Source organism: Ursus arctos, unplaced genomic scaffold (assembly GCF_023065955.2).
Source record: "Ursus arctos isolate Adak ecotype North America unplaced genomic scaffold, UrsArc2.0 scaffold_27, whole genome shotgun sequence".
Taxonomy (NCBI): Eukaryota; Metazoa; Chordata; class Mammalia; order Carnivora; family Ursidae; genus Ursus; species Ursus arctos.
The window spans coordinates 15,766,205-15,790,980 of record NW_026622952.1 but is presented as its reverse complement, the minus strand read 5'-3'; the positions used below and the strand labels follow the sequence as shown (position 1 = coordinate 15,790,980).

Here is a 24,776-nt window from a genome sequence, read left to right as displayed (position 1 = left end):
TTACAATCCCAAATGAGACATAAGACTTCAGGCCTTCCTCACTCCAGTCAGACAGGTGGTCTCCTGCCTACTCCTTGTGTATAGAAACAGCCCACCTGAAAACACCAAGAGCAAAATTTTGCTTCAAAGATAAAATCTGTCAGGGGCACCTGGGTGGTACAGTCAGTTAAGAGTCCAACTCTTGGTTTCAGCTCAGGTCTGATCTCAGGGTCATGAGATTGAGCCCCATGTTGGGCTCTATACTCACTGGGGAGTCTGCTTGGGATTCTCTCTCTCTTCTCCTTCTGCCCCCTCCCTACATACACACACACACTATCTCTCTCTCTCTCTCTCAAATAAATAAATCTATCTTTAAAAAAAAAAAAATCTGTCGGGATAGCTGGGTGGCTCGGTCGGTTAAGCATCTGCCTTTGGCTCAGGTCATGATCCCAGGGTCCTGGGATCGAGTCCTGCATCATCAGCTCCTTGCTAAGCAGGGAATCTGCTTCTCCCTCTGCCTGCAACTCTTTCTGCTTGTGCTCTCTCTCTCCTCTGACAAATAAAATCTCTAAAAAATAAAAATAAAAAAAATTTTTTTTAGATCTGTCATTTCTTAACATCTTCCACCAAAGCAGAGAACTTTCTTCCCCATTTTCAATCCAACTATCTTAGTACACACATAAGAAAGCCAGTATCTAGGACAATGAAATGAAACCTAGGAACAGAAAATTTAATTCAAAATGTTAACACCATGTGAAAAAAAAAGGACTTGAAAAGACATTTCTCCTAAGAATGCGTACAAATGGCTGATAAGTGCATGAAAAGATGCTCGACATCAAAAGTCTTCTGGGAAATGCAAATCAAAACCATGAGATACCATTTCACACCCATTAGCTTGGCTATTATCAAAATGTTAGTGAGGATGTGAAGAAATTGGAACGCTCTCAAATTCATAGTCAGAATGTAAAATGATACAGCAGCTGTGGAAAATGATCTGGTGGCTCTTCAAAGAGTTAAATATAGAACTACCACATGACCTTGTATTCCGCTCCTAGGTATATACCCAAAAGGACCGAAAGCAGGGGCTTGAACAGATATGTGTAAACCCATGTTTACATCACCATTATTCACAATAACTACAAGGTTGAAGCAATCTGAGTGTCCATCAACAGATGAATAGATAAAATGTGGTACATAAATACGACGGAATATTATTCAGCCATAAAAAGGGGAGGAAATTCTGACTCACGCTACAAACAGATGAACTTTGAAAACACGCTAAATGAAATAAATCAGACCAAAAGGACAAATATGGTAGCAGTCTTCTTACTTGGGGTACCAAGATAGGCAAACTCATACAGACAGTAGAATAGTGTTTACCAGGGGCTGGTGGGAAGATTGAATGGAAAATTAGCCTTTAACGAGTTCAAAGTTTCTGTTTGCATTGATGGAAAATTCTGGAACTAGATCATGGTGATGGTTACATAACATTATGAATTTAGTTAATGCCACTGATCTATGTACTTAAAAGTGGTTAAAATGGTAAATTTTATGTTACGTATATTTTACCACAAACAAACCAAAAACAGACCACAAACCAGAAGAACTAGAGCTAACAGCATAACTTCATTGCAACCTCAACTTTCCTAATCTATAGAATAGGAGAAAAATACAGTATTACGTGTCTTCAAATTTTGGGCTGCCTCATAACTATCCGGTATCTCAAATATTAAACCCACAAATAGAAGGGTCTACACCCTAGCATGCATCATCATGCTGACCACCGTGGCACGACCCGGCTGCCAGGGAGAAGCTCTTCTGAGTTAGACCATCACATACAAAGAATCCACTTATACACGTGAACAGACACCTTAACTTGGTGAGTTTCATTGTGAAAATCTTATTTAAATTCTCATTGTACCAACATAAAGTCACGAAATAAAGGATTTCAGAGAAGGGTACAATTAGGATAGTAACCAGAGTGCATTTGCTGACAAAGAGTGTTAGATGAAGTTGTTTAAAATTAAGAAGGGGGGCGCCTGGGTGGCACAGCGGTTAAGCGTCTGCCTTCGGCTCAGGGCGTGATCCCGGCGTTGTGGGATCGAGCCCCACATCAGGCTCCTCTGCTATGAGGCTGCTTCTTCCTCTCCCACTCCCCCTGCTTGTGTTCCCTCTCTTGCTGGCTGTCTCTATCTCTGTCAAATAAATAAATAAAATCTTTAAAAAATAAAAAAATAAAGAATAAATAAATAAAATTAAGAAGGGGGCGCTAGGACAGCCAGTGGGACCCGTGGCCAGCAGTCACTGGGGGAGTCCTGCAGACTCCAGGTAGAGCAGCCTGGCCAGCCTAGGGGGCTCCAGCGAAGAGCGTAAAACTCAAAGTGAGCACAAAACACATAACCTCACAATGTGTCACACACCCTGGGAACAGGTTTCTAGACAGGCAGTTAAATCAAGGTACTGCGGTTCCTACGAGCCCTCCAAACCATTTAGCACCAGTGTGGATCTTACTTCCAGACAGACTGACACAACTACCTATATATGGAACATTCCCACTCAAGGACCACTTAATAAGAAACTCCTCCAGGGTTAAGTAAATCTCAACCTGGCTGCATGGTTCCAAGAATAAGAGCCGTCTCGTGAACTTCCTTGTATTACAGAAGTCTCAAACACGATGCATAACATAAAGCGAGCATTCAATAAATGCTAATAAATCAGATTTTCTTAGCTAGCCATTAAATAGGAGATGGATCAAAACCAAGAAGAGGTAAACAACTTTTTTTCTTGTGATGAGAAGTGTTAAGATCTTTCTCTAAGCAATTTTTAAACACGCAACACAGTAGCATCAATTATAATCACTATGCTGTACATTACATCTGAGGCCTTAGCTTATAAAAAGACAAAATGCTTCATGAAGTTGCGTGTTATCCTTGGGAAGGGGTCACGCTCATCTTCCTCTGTACTGTTCCAATCGTAGTATACGAGCTGTGGAAACAGGTACCTAAATGATTTTTAACATGTAAAAACAAATATTAAAAAATAGATACATGTAATACTCCCAACTCTTTCCTGAGACCATATTGTAGTTACCCTTTTGAAAAGCAACTTGAATGTCATAAAATGGATTTTGTGTAATCTTACTTTGAATGGGAACCTCTGAGTGTAGGCTTAGTTCACAACAACCCCCTTTCTCAGAGAATGTCTCCTTTTCACTCACTGAGGTGGGCTCCACTGTAAGAACAACAGTGAATCGTCCTGGTGTGGACGACTATCTCAAATGGGGTCAGACTGTCTCTCCCCCACCACTTGGATTTGAAATAGCTAGGGAGGCACAGTGTGTCTGTGGAAGTCCCTGGAACTGGAAAACATAAATCCCAGCACTGTGGAGTTAGCCTCCTCCTGCCATGCGCTCATGAGCAGAGGAAACAAGTCTCTGCAGAGAGAACGCTACCCAAGCCCCAAGAGAAGCAGAAATGAACAATAAGAATGACCGACCTGACTTGGTTCCAGACAATGTCCTTGACATTAACTTCTGAGAAATATTCCATACCCTTTTAACACCTATCCATTTTTTAACCCGGTTAGCTTGAATTGATTTCTATTACTTTCAATTAAGAGTTTTAAACTGTTGCCAAGAATTTATCATAGGAACACTGTAGATGATGGTTAGCACATTTTCTACAACTGTGATGACTTAGAAACAAACTGAATGTCACCAAGGAACGGATTAGAAAATTACAGTGACTCAATGAAATGCAACCATTTAAAAAATATGCAGTTTAGGGGCACCTGAGCAGCGCAGTCGTTAAGCGTCTGCCTTCGGCTCAGGGCGTGATCCCGGCGTTGTGGGATCGAGCCCCACATCAGGCTCCTCTGCTATGAGCCTGCTTCTTCCTCTCCCACTCCCCCTGCTTGTGTTCCCTCTCTCGCTGGCTGTCTCTCTCTCTGTCAAATAAATAAATAAAATCTTTAAAAAAAAATATGCAGTTTATAAAACTAGGAAAAATGGGTGTTTTAGGATTACAACCATGCAAAACGTCTAGAACAAACATGGGAAAATGAAGACAGTAGACATGAATAGGGGTTCGTGGGCTGTGGGTCACTGATGCTGTTTTAATTTCCTGTCTACTAATTAAAACCAGGAAGAAAAAGCTAATAAATCGCCAAAAACTAGAAACAACATAGATGTCCATCATCAGTGGTTGAATAAGAAAAACTGAAGTACGTCCATATAATGAAATACCACTCAGAGACCATTGATACAAACGGCCTGTGTGTTTGAGATGTTGCTCTAAGTGAAAGATGCCATCACAAAAGGCATGTAATGCTCTTTCCATCGTATCTGGAAGGACAAAACCATAAAGACAGACTGTGATCAGCATTTGCCTGGGAGTCAGGGGAGAAGGCTGAAAGGGACACAAAGAAACCGCATGATAGACATTTCTATTTTTTTGATGGTGGCTGATGATATATTTGCCAAAGTTCAACGAACTGCCCACCTAAAAAGCCAATTTTTGCTGTAAGGATACCTCAGTTAGTCTGACTTAAAAATAAGGACACTAAGCTTGGAAACCAAACCAAAGCTACTGAGGCACGTGTTTTCTAACATTGGATGACATTCATTCACATTTATCAGGTGCCCACGTATGCCCAACACTCTGGTAGGCGTTACTACAGAGAGAACAAAATAAAACGATACAAACAGAAATCGTAGTCAGTGAAGGAAAGCACAGGCAATCCGGTTGCTATCATAGGGTCAAGGTCTCTGAGCCAGTCACGTGTTTAGCTGAGACCTGAGGAATAAGTAGCAGAGAAGAGGAAAAGCAGGGAAAGATTTTAGATGTACTATTATAACAACAGTTGGGGCGCCTGGGTAGCGCAGTCGTTAAGCGTCTGCCTTCGGCTCAGGGCGTGATCCCGGCGTTATGGGATCGAGCCCCACATCAGGCTCCTCCGCTATGAGCCTGCTTCTTCCTCTCCCACTCCCCCTGCTGTGTTCCCTCTCTCGCTGTCTCTCTGTCACATAAATAAATAAAATCTTAAAAAAAAATAAAATAAAATAACAACAGTTAACAACTCACTAGCAACTCAACTGTTTAAATATATGAAGTGTGGTTATATTTTATTATTTTGATATGATGTAGGATAGGGCTTCCTAAGTAAGCAAATGAAGCTCTCAAAACGGCAGTAGGGGTAGTGGCCAGATACAAAAAAATGCTGTGGATTTGGGGGGCCCTCAAGAGTATTATGGCTCCCCCGTCCACTGCTGATATTTCAAAAGTGATGAACAGAATGTACACAGTTCCCTGACATAAGACTGCCTAAAAGGTTAATTAAATCTCATGTCCTGGTGTTTTCAAGAGATGTATTGTACTTGTTTTTAATCTTGGCTGAAGTTACCATGGTTTCCTCAAGTTTATGAAGATTCTAGATGATCACTAAACACACACTTACTTACCAAGAAGTGAACAAAAGTGTCCTCTGCCTGGTATTCAAAACTCTTCACGCTGCAGGGTTCGAGCCCCAAGACACCTCCTTCACTTGACTTCAGAGGCACTCCCCTATCTTTATCCTCCTCAACTCACATGCTGCTCCTTGGCAAATGCCTCTGCAGGCTTCTCTGACCAACCTCCTAATGTTGGGAGTAATTCATGGCCCAAGTCTCTTACTCCCTTCTCTTCCTACATTCATCTGGTTTTAAATACATTCTGTTTGATGGCAAGCCCCACAAGCATCTCATTGTCTGGATCTTTCCCCAAGGCTCCAGATTTGAAGACCCAACTGTTAATTCAACATCTGCATCTGCATACCTAATGGGCAACTCAAACTTCCTGCATCTAAAAGAACTCCAGGCTTCTAGAGTCACACAAATTCTTTCTCGCCCCAGTGTTCCTTACTCTCAATAAAAGCTGCCTCTATGCGCCCAAGCTGATCATGCCAAAAACCTAGCGGTCAGCCTTGATTCCCCTCTTGCCCTCTCATCTCATCAGCAAGTAACATAGGCACCGCCTTCAAAATATATTCCAAATGCAACTATTTCTCACCTTCACTATTACTTCAGGTTCAAGACACCCATCTCCCTCTCCTGAAGGACTGAGTAAATCATTAGCCTCTTGCCTCCTTACAACACATTCTCCACAAAGCAATCAGAGTGAGTTCTCAGCTCATTGCAAATCCCCTCTCAAAGCCCCGGGCCCTCATGAGACAAAAAATGGACCTACTGACATAGAACAACAATTAGCAACACATTAGCCTTTGCACTGAAGGTAACAAGAAATACCTTCAAAGTCAAGAGAGTCCTCCTGTTACCCCTAAATCAGAGAATATTGCTTAAATTTAGTAATCAACACTCAGATGCAGTGAAAGAATCCCTTAAAACAAAAACAAAACAAAATCAATGACCATCCATCCCTAAATCAATGTGTTCAAACTAAATACTCTCCGCCTCTTATCTGATCAGACCTCCACAGTCACCTTGGAGGCTGGGAGGGAAAACAAAGCTCTTCATCTTTTGACCACAGAAATTTTAAAAATCTGAAGTAATCTGGTTTCACCTTAAATAGAAAAGGAGACTGGAAAATAAATACTAAGTTTTGAACCTCTCATACCTAGTCGGAAAACAGCTACCATTAGAAAAGATTATCTACAGAAATTTCTCCTAACCAGTATGACTTCAACATAAAATGTACACCAAATGTATCCAAAGTGTTGTTAGTATGTTAAATAATCTTTCCAGAAACTTCAGTTTTAAATGTATAGGTCCACAACTGCATAAAAAATAAAATACCGAGGAGTAAATTTAATCAAGGAAGTAAAAGACCTGTACTCTGAAATAAGACACGGATAAAAAAAATTGAAGTTGACGCAAATAAATGGAAAGATATGCTGTGCTCACGCTTGGAAGAATTAATATGGTTAAAATGTCCATACCACCCAAAGCAATCTACAGATTCAATGCAATCCCTATCAAAATACCAATAACATTTTTTCCCAGAACTAGAACAAATAATCCTGAAATTTTTAATCGAACTACAAAGGAACCCAAGTAGCCAAAGCAATCTTGCAAAGCTGAAGGCATAACAAGACCAGATTTCAAACTATACTACAAAGCTATAGTAATCAAAACAGCTTGGCATTGTCTCTCTCTCTCTCTCTCTCATACACACACACACACACACACACACAGAAATAAATGTACACTTGTATGGTTAATTAATCTAGGACAAAAAAAGGCAAGAACCATACAACGGGAAAAAGTCTTCAAAATGGTGCTGGGAAAACTGGACACCTGAAAGAATGAAACTGGACCACTTTCTTACACCATACATAAAAATAAACTCAAAATAGATTCAAGACCTAAACATAAGGCCTCAAGCCATAAAAATCCTAGAAGAAAACATAGGCAGTAATCTCCTTGACATCAGCCTTAGCAATGTTTTTTTGGATCTGTCTCCTCAGACAAGGGCAACAGAAGCAAAAAGGAGTAAGTGGAACCCCATCAAGTTAAAAAACCTTTTGCACAGCAAAAGAAACCATCAACTAAATGAAAAGGCAACCTATTGAATGGCAGAAGATATATGCAATGATACATCCAATAAGGGATCAATATCCAAAATATATAAAGAACTCCTACAACTCAGCACCAAAAGAACAATCCGATTTTAAAAATGGGCGAAGGACCTGAATAGGTATTTTTCCAAAGAAGATATACAGATGGCCAACAGACACGTGAAAAGATGCAACATCAATAACCATTAGGGAAATGCAAATCAAAACCAAAAGATATCACCTCACATCTGTTAGAATAGCTAGTATCAAGAAGACATAGTAAGTGTTAGTAAGGATGTAAAGAAAAGGGAACCCTCCTGCACTGTTGGTCGGAAAGCAAAATGCTGTAGCTACTATAGAAAACAGCGTGGAGGTTCCTCAAAAAAAATTGAGAACTGCCATATGGTCCAACAATTCCACTTCCGCGTATTTTTCCAAAGGAAAAAAAAAAGATATATGCACCCCTATATTTATTGCAGCATACTCACAATAGCAAATGAAAAGATATATGCACCCCTATATTTATTGCAGCATACTTACAATAGCCAAAATATGGAAACAACCGAAGAAGTGTCCATTATTAGATGAATTGATAAAGAAGGTGTGGGGTATACACAATGGAATATTACTTAGCCATAAAAAGGATGAAATCTTGCCATTTGTGACAATATAGATGGAACTGGAGGGTATTATACTAAGTGAAATAAACCAGATTAAGACAATATAAAGATTTCACATAAATGTGTTATTTAAAAAACAAAAACAAAGCTAAACTGAAACAAAATCATAAATACATAGAACTGGTGGTTGCTAGAGGGGAGCAAGGTAGGGAGAAAAGTAAAATGGGGAAGAGGGGTTAAAAGGTACAAACTTTCAGTTATAAAAGAAGACGCGGAATGCAATGAACAGCACAGGGAATATAGTTAATATTGCAACAACTTTGCATAGTGACAGATGTTAGCTAGATTTATTGTGATCACTTCGTAATATATAAACGTTGAATCACCGTTGTACATCTGAAAGTAGCCTAATAATGTACGTCAACTACACTTGGATTAAAAAATTGTCCCATGCTTCATTAAAAACTAATGACGTACTGTATGGTAACTAACATAATTTAAAAAAGGAGAAATAATGGCTATTTTTTTTAAAGTAAAAAATAAAATTGTTTAAATGACCTGTCATCTTCAAATTTTCAAACAATGCTTCACTTTGTGTTCTCAGGCACTATAGGAAACAAGGCACATCACTGTTTCCATTCCTCAACAATCTGTGACCAACATTAAATACAAAATGTTTTCTTACAAATTAGAAACATCTAGAAATATATCCCACTAAGTCCAGCATCATAAAAAGAATAACCTCCCATATTTGCTTTTACTGTTTCTAAGGTTTTTTGAAAGTCAATCTCTAAAATGTTTATCTCCCCCTATAGAAGCCAGAAAGAAAACATTCACGCTCCTCTACACTTTTCACACCTGTCTTCAGACACACACACACACACACACTCCCCATTTGACTGTCTCCTTATGGCATCATCTTCTGGCAGCAAGAACGGAGCAGTGGCACTGTGCCTCCTCCCGAACCGTGACTATTTTTAGGCCAGCGGCCCCTCTGATTCCTAACTTGGCCCTAGGTAATCATGAGACAGTGAGAAACCCTTCAGAAGCCAGGCAAGTCCCAGTAGGATTAACAACACTCCACTGCAAGAATCTCCCAAGGGCTACAAAGGAGGACACCCTCCCAAGCACAGCGAGGCCGTGACCTCTATAGCCCCACCCACCCACTGCCCTCACTTGGCCCAACCAAGGCTGGATTCCCATTCCTGACATGCAATCTATAGTACCCATAATTTCATTGGGGAAAAAAATAAAATAAAATTTTTTAAAAGCTGAAATTTCCTACTTTTATGAGAGTTTTAACCCATATGCTGGAAAATTTAAAGCAATTCAGTGTTGAGATTTTTTTTTCTCCTCCTCAAATGTCATGTCCAGTAACAACACAGATTTTGGATTTGCTGACCTTGGGAAGAGGTAGGTAGTGATAAAAACATTCAAAGAAAATTTTAGTCACCTTTCAAAAAAAGAATATACCAAGATGGTATAATAATAGGAGGTAAGTGTCTCCTTGGGCTATTTATAAATATAACCACACACTATAACATCTATAATTGGTACAGGCCCACCAGAAACACCAAATATATCTGAAGTTAGCACTCTACACCATCACTGCTATGCCTCTATTAAAGACAACTATAGTAAGGCAAATTTCAAGTTCAGTGTTTGGTTGGTTTCTCCAGCTCACTACTAAAATGAAACATCAGAACCTCAAACTCGGTTTGAATATTGAAATTTCAAGGGAGAGCACATCCAAAAAAAAAGGGAAAAAACACATTCATATATTTCATTTTGTACCTTTCCACCAAGAGCATCAAGTCACATGAAAATTAATTGCCTTCATTCATCCCCCATCTTGGATTTTGTAAAGAACTGTCCATCTTTTCTGAACCCATAGATTGACAGCGTCAAAAATGTTTGTTCTCCAGATTTCTCCTGATAACATCAAATGAAGACCTCATGAAAATGTTAAGGACAAGACACGGGCTCTAGTATTTAAGAAGACAAGCTTGATTCAGAGGGGGAACCAACCAGTAAAGACTCACTCACTGATTCTGGTTGTGGCATCTGCTTATTGGGAATCTCTGTCCCTCAAGGTGACCACACCTCTGTCACATGTCCTCTTCTCCATCTACTCTGGGGATCTAGGATGGCTGAATGTGGGAATGTGCCAGGAGAACCAAGAAATATAGCATGATCTCAGGAAGCAAGCCCAGCCAAGTTCCCTCCCTTAACCTCATAAGCAGAACAAAATCTCTCTGTTTCAAAATTAGCTACTTTTTTTTTTTCTTCTCAGAAGGGAGTATAGGAAGAGGGAGCCTATGGGATCTTAGAATCCGTCCTCAATAGACTTAGAGGAATAGACTGTATAATTTGTTTAAAGACATTGAATATGCATACTGTTATACTATAGAAAAATTTGGAAATTCACAAATTGGGCTTTGTTTGGCTTTATATTTGCAAGGCATTAATGTGTTTAATGCAAAGTCTTTAGCTTCATGAAAAGGATCCAAGTCTGGCTACCAATTATATCACAGCCTGACTGCAACAGCCTTTAATATCAATGGCACATCAAAGTCAATCAAAACAGATACTTAGAAGTGACTACCCTCAGCCATAAATCCTCAAATAATTCAGTAATAGGAGGACTCCATCCTTAATGGCGACATGTGGCTCAGTTATGGTCTGGAAATCTCAAACTGACCACAGCCAGGACCACTGCTCCCATTTGCACAGATGGGTGGGCTCCGGTGGCATGACCGGCTGGCCCCGAGTTTAAAGGCAGAGATGGATGCAAGAGGATTTGAACTTAGAAAAGGGAGGGAAGGGGCACCTGGATGGCTCAGTTGTTAAGTGTCTGCCTTCAGCTCAGGGCGTGATCCCAGGGTCCTGGGATCGAGCCCTGCATCGTGCTCCCTGCTCTGATGGGAGCCTACTTCTTCCTCCCCCACTCCCCTTGCTTGTGTTCCCTCTTTCACTGGCTGTCATATAAATAAATTAAATTTAAAAAAGAAAGAAAGAAAGAAAAAGAAATGGGAGGGAAATGTTTTACCCATGCTCCCCCAAATAATATCTGTGGAATTCAACAGTCCAGTTTTTTAAAGTAAAGAATTTTAGGATCTACTCATGCCTTTCTCTAAATGATTCTGACCCCTGCGAAAAGTATTTTAATCAGATATTAACCAAAGTAACATCTCTCCTTTGGGATAGATCTTTCTAACTTTTATACCTAAAATGTCCGTGTGATTTAACTTAATTCACACTTACAGTTTAGAAAAATTCTATTCCCACCGTTATATGAATGCAAGATGTTATATAGTTAGCTATCCAAACCTTACCAATTTTTTTTTACAACTATTCCCTTAATAATAAAGACTTCCAAGCAGGAGATAATTCTTTTTTTAAATATTCAGAACCTCCAATTAGCTACAAAAGGAGGAACCCCCTACAACAGTACTCGAGTCATCCCAGAAAAGCTAAGGGGGGGGTCGCATTCTTCATGTACCACCCTGCCTGTTTCTGTATCCCTGCCATGAAGTGACCTTTTACTGCAAGAACTTCCATTCATTTAACAAACATTGATTACTTGCCTACCACGCACCAGCTGCTCTGCTAGGGACACAATGGTGAACACAGTCCCTGTGTTTGAGGAGCCTTCAAAGAGCCAATAGTTAAGACAAGAAAGTACAAGTAAACAACTACAAAAACTGCAAAATTAGAGGTGGAGCCCAGCCTAAGGGAACCCCGGGGGTGGACTCCACTGGTGTGGACATGGAGAGAATGATCGAGTGTAGCTCCCTGAAGAAGAGCAAGCTTGGACTGAGGATGAGGAACAGGCAGGTGTTTCGGACCCTTTCAGATTCTATCAGCTAGTAACACTGCCCCTCCAAAAATCTGGAGGGACAACATGAGAAAGTCAGGTTTTAATTTTGCCACTAAGGACACTTAAAATATTGTGGAGGGTGGCTGATATAATAGCTGGAAAACTAAGACTTTGAATGTCAAAGAGACCTGTGACAGAAAATGCTGTGTAAACAGTGTTCGGCCCAGCAAGACTGTCAAGTGGGGACGTCTCTCTGACACATTTGCAATCCCTCCTTGTCTGCCCACAGTCTCTGACATGCGTGAGGCCAGGATGCTGGAGCAGGCGCTACCTCTTCTACAGAGAAAACGATATCAGCACAGAGCACTTCCAAGTCCCCAAAATGTTCTCACAGGTGTCCTCCCCGGTGACAGCCCCATAGCACAGACAGGTCCCATGATGACTTTCTACACCTCTTTCCTATTTATAGGTCTTCCCAGACATGGAGTGTCTTGCCCAAGAAACATAGTTAATAAATAAAATCAACATTAAAACCCAGTTTAAATGTGTACTCTTGGTCTCTTTCCCCCTTCCTTCCCATAGCCAAGAAGGTCCCCCAACATTTGCTAGCCACAGACCCAGCTCCGTAGAACTGCTCACACGTGGAGGGCATGCATTACTCATGGAGAGCGCCCTCATTTACTCAGCTGTTGGGCTACCTGCCTTGCTTGGACAAGTCGAATCTTCTTGGCCTCATTCTCCTCCTCTGTAAAAATTGATGCAACGGTAACAACCCATTTCGTAAGGTTGTTTTAAGGTTAAATGAAATTTTTGGAAACTTTCTCACACACACTGTTAGTTGCTACTGTTAATACAGTCAACAACCTGTGAAACAAGCTTTATTATTATCCTCACTTTAGGACCAGAACTTAGCAACTTGTTCATTCAGTCGAGGCAACTTTCTAGGACCGGGGGGTGGTGGTGAGGGGGTAACAGTTGCACAGAGGAAGATTACTTATCAAGACTCCTATTCATACACTTAACCTAAGTGCATTGCATGGTACTTAATTTTATATCAGTTAAAAAATTTGGGAGGCACCCAGGTGGCTCAGTCAGTTAAGCATCTGCCTTTGGCTCAGGTCATGATCTCAGGGTCCTGGGATTGAGCCCCACATTGGGCTTCCTGCTCAGTGGGAACCCTGCTTCTCCCTCTCCCTCTGCCTGTCACTCCCCCTGCTTGTGTTGTCAAATAAATAAAATCTTAAAAAAAATGTTCTTTTCACATTTCATGTGGCCAGTAAACAGCAGTATGTATGTTCCCAAACACATCTATTAACTCATTTCGGATCTAAAGACGTTTTTCCTGGCTCTTGTTCTATAATCTACTTTCCAACTAATCCTTCCTACCCTAGTGAAAATCTTGCATGCTGACTGCACCAACCACCATTTTGATCTGACCTTGTGGACATCAAACCTGCCTTACTTACGCAGTTTTACGTTCTACTGTTAGCTCCTGCCTATATTCACCTAGACCCTCCTAGAGAAGTAGGTCTCTGCCCACGACCCTGTCGGGGCACTATAGCCCCAGACGTAAGCAATCACTTTGAAAAGCAGTTTAGGACCACATACCCGGTACCCACAGTTTCAAACCAAGAGACCTCTGAGAATCTAAAATATTAGCTCAGTCTAGGTCAGAATTCCTTCAACACTTTTTTTAAGCACCTTAATAAAAGCACTATTCCAAGTACTCCTGATAGAGAGGTGAACAAAATTGTATTCTTGTTCTTGTCAAGATTACATCATCCTGTCAATATGAATTCCATCAAAAATTAAGCTTTTTCATGACCATCGGTAAGAAGTAGGAGAGTCAAACACAGTAAGACTGAGTTCCAGGAGACCACTGAGTCCATACAGAAAGGGCTGTCCCTGTAAAAGTAAACAACTAAAACCATACCACCATTCACACGTAATGCCTGTCAAGGACCACCAGGGACTGCAGTTTGGCTGAAGAAAGAACTTGACGTGAAGACTCTGCATTCTTTTGCTTCTAAGTTGTACACAGTTGGGTAAAGGAATTACCCAAAAGGTAGCACAGGTTGTTGGAGGGAAATGGGGCTAGACTGCGTACACAGGCACAGTTTTAAGCTAAAATGAATTCTCTCCCTGAAAGTGTTAAATGCCCATGAGCAGCTCCTTGTTTAGAATCAGACAGTTGCCGTATCTCCTCAAAGTCCACTTGGCTAAAAGGAAATAATTTTCCATCTGAATCCTGCCAAGACCAGTTGAAAAATGTCAGTATGTGTGTGTGTGGTTACGCAAGTTGGCATCTCACACCATATCTCCCAACCCTCATTAAACATCAACTTCCTGTACCTTTTACTTGGAAAATCATTACCTGTGTTAGGCTTTCCACCTGCAAGTAAGAGTTCTTTCACAGAAGGTCAGTGTATGTATATATCTAACTCCAAGGGCAGCCCAAAGAGCCAAAGGAAGAAAGAGCCAACCTCGCTAAAATGGCCTACTTGTCAAATCCTAACACCGTACATTCCTTAGAAGTCATTTTGGTAATACAGAACTGTTGACCTTTAGGGCTAGAAACCATGACTGATACTCAGGGTGTAACTATGGTTTTATGGGACATTCTCTTCCTCGTTGTGATGGACACCAGGCCTCACCTCCTAGTTAAATTTCTACCTGGGATTAACCCCATCCGCCCAAGAATTACCTGCCTCCATGTAGCTTAAAAAAAGGAAATAGTATTCAGTATTTCTACAGAAAAAAAGGGCTTCAGAAAAACAAGTATTAGTTCCTATTCAACATACATGACCCTGGGCTGCTAAATGTAAAGGGTGTACATTTCACAATGTATTATTGTGCAGTCAAATGATTCAGAGGACTGATAGGATCTTACTCGGTTCTCTTTGAAGCACTGTAAAAGCTGTAAAATGTCACAGAAGTGTCTGTAACTATCAATTTTCCATTTGTGCCTCTCATCTTAGTGGCTTACAGGCTTTAACGTTCTATGTTCTGCAGTTAGAAGATGGAAAAATAACATGCCATAATTCCAAGCAACGTCATCTGAAATGTTATATACCCAAACCAGTGATGCTTTTGATCCCACTTCAGCACCCATACGCAGAAAATCCTAGCAATAGTGATTATTCTTTAGGGCATGAAAAATAGTCAAGTATCGGTAGCCTACCAGGAGTGTGGTATAGACCAAGAGAGAAGACCGGGTCCTAGTCCTGGTTCTATAACTTAACTCATCGTAATACAAAACATTTATCCAAATTGTTCCAGTCAATTTCCTCATGTATAATAGGATAGACCCCTACTTCACAGGTTGGTGTGCTAACTGAACAGAAAGGTCCTTAATGTCCTATTTACAAGGCACTACCCAAAAACATACAATTATGTATGTTTTTAAGCACCTTAATAAAAGACCACTGTGTATGTGTGTGTATGCGTGTGTGTGCACGTGTGTGTGTGCACGTGTGTGTGCACGTGTGTGTGCACGTGTGTGTGCACGTGTGTGTGCACGTGTGTGTGCACGTGTGTACACACACACATACACACACAGAGATGCTATTCTGGATTTTTCATCTCTATTTTGATTTAAAAAAAAACAAGAAAAAAAACACAGCTCAAATATAACAAAATATCAGCAACTCCCTATACTGGAACTCCACAGAAAACAAAAGGTAACAAAGCTGGAGTCCAAGAACAAATATTCTCAACCGTTACTGGTATAAACCAATTCTTTTTAAGCACGAAGGAAAGTTATCAGGCTCCTGTGCCTGGAAGTTAATTCCCCGCAGAGCGCTCAGCACACCCCAGCAACCGCCCTCTCAAAGTTCAGCCGAGGAAATTAAATGAAACTTCCCAGCCATGAATCAGAAAAGGTGCCATATATTTGGCCCTGTGGAGAAATAACCCCAAGCAACAGGTTATTATCGCCACGGTCCTGTGGGGGGACAGGGGTGCAAAAGGAAGAAAGTAACTTACTGAATCCACGTGGCTAACACTAAAGATCTCAGACGTGAACCCAGCGGGGTCATATTTTAAAGTCTGTACACTCCCCATTATATTCCTGTACCAAACGTACTGGATACCAGTAACACTTTTTCCATTTCTATTAACAAAGTATGTCTCTGAGATTTCAAACTGGACATCAGAGTGAGCAAAATCTAGCCAAATGTTGAAATACCTCTTATTATTCCAAACTTAATAAAAACAAGATTAAGGAGAGGGGGGAAAGAAGCATTACCCTGTCCTGGAGGCTTGTACTTACATTATTTACGTAGAAAATAATTTTCATTTGATTATGTACCTATAAGGTTTCAAATTTTAAGTGTTCAGCATAACAAGATATAACCATTTTGTAACCTAACAGTCATACCTGCAATCTAAAATCATTTGAAGTTTTTCACGAAAAGGGAAATGCAGTATTTTTCCTATCTCCGTTCGCGTTTTATTGATAGACCGACTCCTCTTATAGTGGAAGTAAAATGTACTAGTAAATTCCTTTGCATAGTTGCCGTTAGTATCTCCATAAAGCACTATCAAGAGTTTTTAAGCATTAAATAAAAAGTCAACTCTCAAGCGTATATTCAATAGCCAGCAAGTCTTGTGGGCCATCAAAAAGTTCTACAGAAACACAAAACTACTCTGGAACAAATCTTATTAAATGTAAAGAGAGAAACAACAATCCCAGACTGAAAATGCATCTGAATTACTTTTTAAAACGTAAATACATATTTCTCTAAACAAGAAACAGCCCAAGTCCATCTGAGAAATTGTCAACTTGTGACTGCACAAATGGAGAATGTCATAACTTAGCACAAGTGGAATTAATTCTGTACAAGTATTTGCACATGGGTTTGCAGATGTTCTGAGAATGTCACTTCGTAATAAAACAAAATTAGAACTCAGAAGGAATAGGAGGCTCACACCTTCCAGCCCCAGGTCACCCTAACGCCTAAGGGCACCGGCTTTCGGAGGGACATGGGGCCACGGGTGGAGCGGCCTCGCGCTGCTGGCTGAGTCGATCACAGACAGTGAGGGGAAGAGCATGAGGGCCAGGACAGAGGAACGTCTAGCAAAGCAGTAAGTAAATTATCGTCTCCGGCTTAAAAGACCTTCTAGTAGCTGTGACTGACAGAGGAAAGAATTTCAAACTCAAATGCCGTTAGTGCTCTAGACAGTTTATTCCAGGCTCCATCTGGTACAAATAATTATAAAAGTGCAATGTACCCAACATAAGGTATCAGCCCTGTCCTCAAGATGTTTACCAGTTTTAACAAAAACAGGTTGGAAGAGGTCACTAAGAGGATTATCCAGAGCATACAAGCGAAATTAGACTGCAGTTGCTAAGCATCCTGCTTTGCGACAATTCTGAGAAACGTGATCCCTGATTCAGAACCAAGAGTCTTTGGATAACCAAACACGTCACAACAGCCTTAGCTTTACCAAAATTTGGTCAAGGTAGCAGGTAGAATTTCTAACATGTGGCACAATGTTCATGATCTGGGAAGGATATTTCTAGGACCCTCAACACTACCATTTCCAAAATTGTACTTTCGGGACTTTTCTGCTGACTTCTCTGAAAACCAGAGCCAATTTTTCTCCCCACGTCTGTGCCCTACTACCTTGCAGTATTTGGCCCACAGGAAGGGCTCAATACATGGTCTGAGGCTTATCAAACTTCAGATTCTAACAGCAAGGATCCTTGTTCATGCCTTTTATTTATCATTTAACATGAAAACATAATCCTAACTATGTGCTCTGCATAAATGACTGCATTATACACAGAGTCTAGATTGGAGATCTAATAAAGCAGGCACATTTTTCTTGCAAATGGAAAAATTTACCCTTTTTAACCCATTTCTCATTTCTCCAATCCTTCTGACTCCCTCACCAACAAGTAGGAATTCCAGAACCCTGGTTTGAATTACAGTCTATTGAGTTAGGTTAGTAGAAATATGCACATATGATTCAATTCCATAATTTGTCTAAGATAAGAGGACTAGAGTATAGCAGTTTACTATATAACTAAAAACAGGCTTGCGTAGCATGAGGTGATTTAACTGGTAGTTATTCTGGGAAATGCAACTCAATTGACTGGACACAAAGGTTGGGAGAAAGGCTAAGTCCATGTTTCAGTGTCAGCTCCTATATGGCTTGTATCTATATACATATAAGGCCAGCAGAGGCTTCTATTTTTTGTATAAGACTCTATATAGGCTTCTATTTTTGTTCCAGTGAACACAGCCACAGACATTATATAAGCTCTACTCGTATTTAAACATTTAAACAAGAATATATTTTTACACATCTCCTTCCTACTCTTCTCAAGAATGCTTTCTCAAAGCCAATTTAGGACACACACGTCCTGAAATGTTTTAATCATGGAGGGTCAGCTGAATCATGGTTGAATGGCCCACGAACATCAGTGCCAATTTCATTTTCTTTACAGAGTGTAAATATAAATTGACGAGGTACAAATATTTACAAGAATTTAAAAGAGTGAAAATAAGGAATTTGATGGCTTTAAACCCCTCTTTCCATGGCATCCTACCCCTAAGCCTGATGTCTTCGCAGCCTATTTTCTTCCCAGTCTGCTCTTGCTTTTGCTGTGTGCACATGGTAGGAAGCTAGCCAGACCTGCCCTCCCACTTAGCACAACTCTTACTGAAACACGAAATCAGTACAATTTCCGGCAAAATTGACGATACCTGGAAGTAATTTCCCAGCAACTGCTTTGCCCTTTGCAGCTAGTTTGGGAAGCTCACAACCTGCCCGTGATCTTTCACTGCCCAAAGAGAATGGAGTCAACCTACTAAAAAGTAAACATGTCTCCTCAAAAGAAACTAAGCGACTTCAAACCCATTTAGTTTCACAACTTCAAAAATGAAATAAAACTTCTATGTGAGAATAATGGTAGGAGATGTGATTTTTACTTTTATTCACGCAATATGTACACAGAACATTGATAAGCATAGACACGAGCCTATTAGCAAGATGTAAATACAGTTTATCTTTAACTATTTTCTCTTCAATATCAGGCTTACTCCGCAGCCTATGGAAAACCTACCAGCTTTAATGAATGCCTAAGGTTGTTTTGGAATCAAAAATATATGTGCGAAAATGGAATTCTGAAGTACTTAAAAGCTATTTACCGAACACCTCTAGATTGAGCCTTGTTTATCACTCTATTTGTTGAGCAAACCCACTCATCCTTGATTGTGGAAACATTATACACCAGGGCAATCACAAATGGCAAAATACCTTATGGTGTATGAAAATGAAGTTTTATTGTACTTATCTACATAGTAAAGATTAGCCCCCGAATCTGTCATCCCCAAAATGGAAAAGTCTTCTTCATCTTGAGCCAAGCGAATAAGAAAAAGTCATGCATTATTATCATGGATAAATGCCCACTTAGAAGAGTAATACCTTCTGATTTCAAATAAAATAGCAGTCATTTCTTAAAAACAAGAACAAAAAAAACCTATCATCAGAGCAGTCTTATATAAACTTGATTCAGAAAAATAGGTCTTTAGAAGAAGTAGTTGCCAGGCGAGATCAGTTACTAGTTATAACTGATTTCCTGAAGTCAAGTATGGGAAACCCTGGTTAAAGTAGGCTTTTCTGAAAAAAATTTCAGGCTGGTGCAGTCATACCCCATCTGACCTAATCCTTTTCCTGTGACATGGGATCACTCATCCTCAGTCATTCCTCACCTCTCCGAGAGCCACAGCCACCACTGTCCAGGTCCCTGCCAGGCAAGTGGGGGAGGTCACCTCCTGGTAGGCTCACCTGCCTCCAGACAAAGTCTGGGCTCACTTTTACATGCCCTAAAACACACTCAACACACACCAGCCTTATCCTCTGGGCTCATATATGGTCTGGTGGCTTATTTGTGGGCCCTAAGAGATGCAGAACACTCTCAGCAAGGCCTTTAAAAGTCCTCGGGGTATATTTAACCTTCCATACTATGGAAAGATAACTCAAGTTTGAGAAATCAGAAGCTCCCCCTCCCCATTTCAAATAGTGTCATCTGTAAATAGTGTTGAAAATTTGGGGAAAAGTTTAAACTACATATACATCTGTCTAGACATCAAGAAAAGACTCATCAACTCAGTATGAGCTGTAATAATGATTGAACAAACAATCTGGCAAGACACTACTACTACAAATAAAAATAAATGTATAGTAAGCCTAATCATGTATTTACCTAATCATAGAACACCAGTTCTGAAACATCTTTATCCCCTGGGATTTAAAACTTTGTTCTGATTTTGAAGAATGTTGTTCCTAATGGTATATACCTAATGTGCCATTAGGCTCAACTATTTCTTATCAACAAACCCAATCCGGTTTGCAATGGTCTCTACTCCAGGACATGGAGGTTGTTGGTAATGGATTTGAAAGGAATCTTACTCAGAATTGGTGGGGAGGAGAGAGGAGATTCTTTTAAAAGTCTGCCACTGTCACCTAGTTCTTAAGCTACAATTCAAAAGTGTTAATTTTGTTTTTGAGAAAGTCAATAGACTTGGCTAAAGTATAGAACACCTCTAAGTCAAAACCACTATAAACTCATGGTATTGGTCTTTGTAAGGCCAAGACGTCATGGGGGGAAAACTGCAATATGAAAGGTAAGAGTTTATTATCAATCCATAAAAATTCTTATAAACAGAAAAATACTAATATCCCAATAGAAAAAAAATTGGTACTACATTCACAAAAAAGGGAATAAAAATGAAAAATAACTAAATTTTTTTGGTATTCATGATTTGCAATTAAAGAACTGGAAATTTAGGTATCAAGAAAGCACTATTCACTTACAAAGGTGGAAGAATTATTTTTCCTTTTAGGAATGATCCCCATATTAACAAGAATACAGTAACATAGTTACTCTCAGAGCGTTGGTGCGATCATACTTGGTAAAACATTTTTTGGAAAGCAAATGGTCCCTCTGTATCAAGAGATCTTTGAGCCAAAAACTGTATTTCAAGGAGTGCATCCTAAGGAAATAAGCCCTGTAGATAAGTTTTATAAGTGATATTTGTTGCAACAGTATGTATGTAATAGTAATTGGAAATAAAAGTTCAGCTTATAAATAATTTGTTACCTCTATATAATGTAATATTATGTAGCCACTAAAGTAACACTCTTGGAGAACTTTTTCCTCCAAGGTTTTTCCTCACAGGTTAAGCAGGGGAAAAAAAAATAATAATAAAAATCAATCAATCAAATCAGCATGCAACAGTATATCTGTATAAAATACATAACTGTAAAAAAATAAACCTATTAACAAGCACGAAGAAAACTTTGTGGTTATAGTTGGGTGGTGGAATTATTTAATTCATACTTTTTCCTTAATCTACGCATTTTTATACAGCAAGCATACATGGAACAAGGCCAACAGAGGAGGGCTATTACATGGCATGCTTTCTAAGTGCTTCCATCTAATAACTGAACTATCAAGAAAGAAATCTAGCTAGAATTTTATAACCCTATGAAATAATCCAAAATCGTAACCATGTATTACTGATACATAATTAAAAGGTGCAGATCTTCCGCAAGCACTATTTTCTCCATAATGCTGATTTTTAAAAGAGGGAAAAGTTGGCATAAATAAATAATGTATATTATTTTAAACTCATTTCCACTAATTTTTTTTTAAGGATAAATATTCCTAATCATTTCTTTGTATAACTTTCCTTATGGAATACTGTATTGAAGGGAAAAAAAAACACAAAGCATCTTACACATTGCAAAGCACTATGCAAATAAGGCATCGCTGGTTCAATTTAAATTGTCCATCATTTCCTGCCCTAATTATCCCTGAAAAAGAAGCTGGTCTACCATATTGCATTTCCAAACTCTTCAGTTTCTCTTCGGGTTAACCACACACTGCTATCTGGGTGTATCTAGACTCCTTAAGGAGGTCATAGGTTCCCAGGAAGCAGTGACTCCTTTCCTTTTTATTCCCCTCCCTCCTTCAGTTTCTCTCCTCCTTCCCTCCACTCCTAACACCGGCATCCCACCCTCCACGCCAGGGCCAAAGATTTAGTGTGCTGATGATTGAAATCCCATCACCTGGCAAAACAAAAACCCTGCCATTCCCTACGTTTTGCCTAAGACTTTGATTTTATTCAAAGAAAACACGCTGGATTTCCTTTCTTAGCACACAAACTACTAGTCAAGAGTAGTTAACAGAGTAGGTGAAACTTTATGCGGGCTAAACGAATCTCTATTCTTACTCCAAAATAAATTATCAAAGTCACAAATCACTTCGTTATTTGCAAACGGTCCATCTTGACAACGAAAAGGAGAAAAAAAAATTAAGGTAATAAGTCCCATAATTACTGGAGAGTAGTAGTCAATCAGGTGTCTTTACTTAGGAGTGGATTTTTCTAGAGAGCTAGGAAAGCACAAGTAAGCCGCAGGAAGTAGTAAGGCACGGGACGAGAGGGCCTTGGGAACTGCAGCAACCTCGTTAACGCCACATTTCAGCCCTGACTGCTTATGCAGAGAATGGGCCCAAGCGAACCGCAACGCGAGAAGGCTGGGACTACTGGGCCCTGGCGGGTCAAGTATCTGGTGGGTGGCTTCCGGCTGCAAGCATTTGCCCGTCAGTCTGAGCCTACTGTAAACCCCTTCGGTCACTTTCAAGGTGACAGCTACTGCGATCCGCATCCGTCCCTGCCACACCAGCTGCGTTGACCCCACGTGAGACCGGATCTCCGCAGCCTCCGCTCCACTGGGGTCGTCTCCCCGCTTCTCCCACAACTTGGCACCCAAGCCCCTGAAATACCCGCCCCCTCCCTCAAAGCTAGTTCCGTCACCCTATGACGGTCGCGTTCACGATGTCCTCTCCACCCCCACCACCCCCACCCGAGATCTCCACCGCGGACAGGCTGGGCAGCGGGAGTCTTCTCGACTCCGCACTTACCCGCAGCTCCTCCTCCTCCTCCTCCTCCTCCTCCCGGGAGCAGAGACGCAGAGCTGGGGAAACCGGGACCGAGAGCCCCGGCGCCCTCCCGATCCCCGGCAGAGTTTCTCCAGGCCCACCCCGGAGACCCGCGGTGCAATCAGTGCCCAGCGGGCAACGTCTGCACCTGGGGACACAGGGCTCGTCCCTCACCCCACCTCCGCACGCCGGCGGCAGCTGCAGCTGCCAGGCGGGAACCCGGAGTCCCGGGCGCCCCAGTCTCCCCGCCTCTCCAGCCGCTGGGGGTGGAGCAAGGGCGGGGAGTTCTGGAAACTTGTAAATAGAAAAGCTCTGCCGCCTCTGCCCCCCTCGCCCGCTGCCACCCCCTCCAGGCTGCCCCAGCCTGCACCTCGCTGCTGGAGACAAAGGACAGGCGGCCTTCGGGGGCGGGGGGGGCTGCGCCCCGAGAAACTTGAAAGACGCGCGTGACTGTACCTCTGAACGCAGGCCCAGGAGACTCCCGCCGCGCTCCGCTGGGCTCCGCTCCGCTCTACTCGGCAGGTTGGCGGGTTCGGCGAGGCAGTTCGCTCCCTCCTCTGGCGCTCCAAGTTCCGGGTCCCGAAGCCCCGCACGCTCCTGGGCTAAATGCAGACGCGCCCCACGCCCCCGGCGTCAGCCCGGAACTGAGTTGCACCTGTTGCCCCGTGCAACGGGGCGCCCCGCGGCTGCTGCCGGCGCACCTGGCTGAACTGCGCGTCCCTAGACCACGCAGGTCCCCGAGGGCGATTGGAGTTCTGCCTACTCCGGCTCTTGCCCCCTGTGTTATCCCTGCGAGCTCTCCGGCTTCCAGCTAGCCGCGGGGCATTGCAGCGAGGGCGGGCCAGGAGTGGGGGTAGGGAGTGGGGAGGTTGCAGAATTATCAGGGCGGAGGTTTGCTAGGAACCAGCACTGATTGTAAGTGTCCGACTCCTGGTCTGTTTTATCTTCGTACTACTAAGAAGTTTATTAGCAAACACCTATTAAAGGTTAAAGAAATGAGCTCCAGCTGTTAGCTCTTGGAATAAGTGGAAAGAATACAACACCAGGGAGATCAACGAGGCCCGACCCACTTTTCTCTAAACACGAATGAAGTCCTTCTTCTTTGCTAAACTGAACGAATTTCACCCATAGCTGTCTCTTAGGCTCATAAAATATTTTCTTCTATAGACGTATTTTTAATTCAACGCTTCTCTGAAGATGCTTTTCCACTTACGAGAGATGTAAGATTATTGAGCCATTAAGTGTCAGACAACCTGGGCCCAAATTAAAAAAAAAAAAAAGATAATCAACAGGTTTGACTTTGCTAAAAGCTTTTTGAAGAGAGGCTTTTTCAGAGAATTAATCTGAGGATATTGTATTTGACTAAGTTTTCTATGCTAGCAACATTAGATCCACTAATAGATGTATTGCTGTTTACAGTTGCAAAGCCCTTTCACATACAATGTCCCAGTATTTCCTCAACAAGACCCAGAGTAAATAGGTCAGATTATTATCTCCATATTTCAGCTGAAGAAATGGAAACTCAGAAAGGTCAAGGGACTTACTCAGGGTCACACAGCTAGTGAGAGGTAGTGCAAACCCATCCGACCTAACTCATGATCTAGTCTTTTTATTGTATTGCGTGCCAACTTGCTTTTGACGTACCTGTTGCAAAGACAGACATGTAACTAACATATCTGTGACTTTAAAAGGCATATGATTATTTTTAAAGAGACACAGCACTAAACACCATTGAACGATTCTCCCTTATGCACAAACACCAAAATAAAACAAAAAATAAAAATAAAAAAAAAACAAATGCACTGATATAGTTATACTGCAAGTCAAGAGGCAAATATGCTAATTAGCAACA

General features: G+C 41.2%; 1 protein-coding gene and 1 non-coding gene across 3 annotated transcripts in view; both read right to left on the bottom strand.

Annotated features, from left to right (window-relative positions):
• MTUS1 (microtubule associated scaffold protein 1) overlaps positions 1 to 23,197 on the bottom strand; it is a 167,239-nt gene extending 144,042 nt beyond the window's left edge. The window contains exon 1 of one of the 2 annotated variants that reach the window (XM_048226309.2): positions 23,104 to 23,197. The gene's annotated coding sequence lies outside the window, so the exon portion shown is untranslated. The remainder of the gene's footprint in view (positions 1 to 23,103) is intronic. The other variant, XM_048226315.2, reaches the window with a different exon arrangement.
• LOC113262308 (U6 spliceosomal RNA) lies at positions 2,873 to 2,978 on the bottom strand. The gene has a single exon (XR_003318755.2). It is a non-coding gene; the product is annotated as a U6 spliceosomal RNA (small nuclear RNA).
• Positions 23,198 to 24,776: the final 1,579 nt, after the last annotated feature.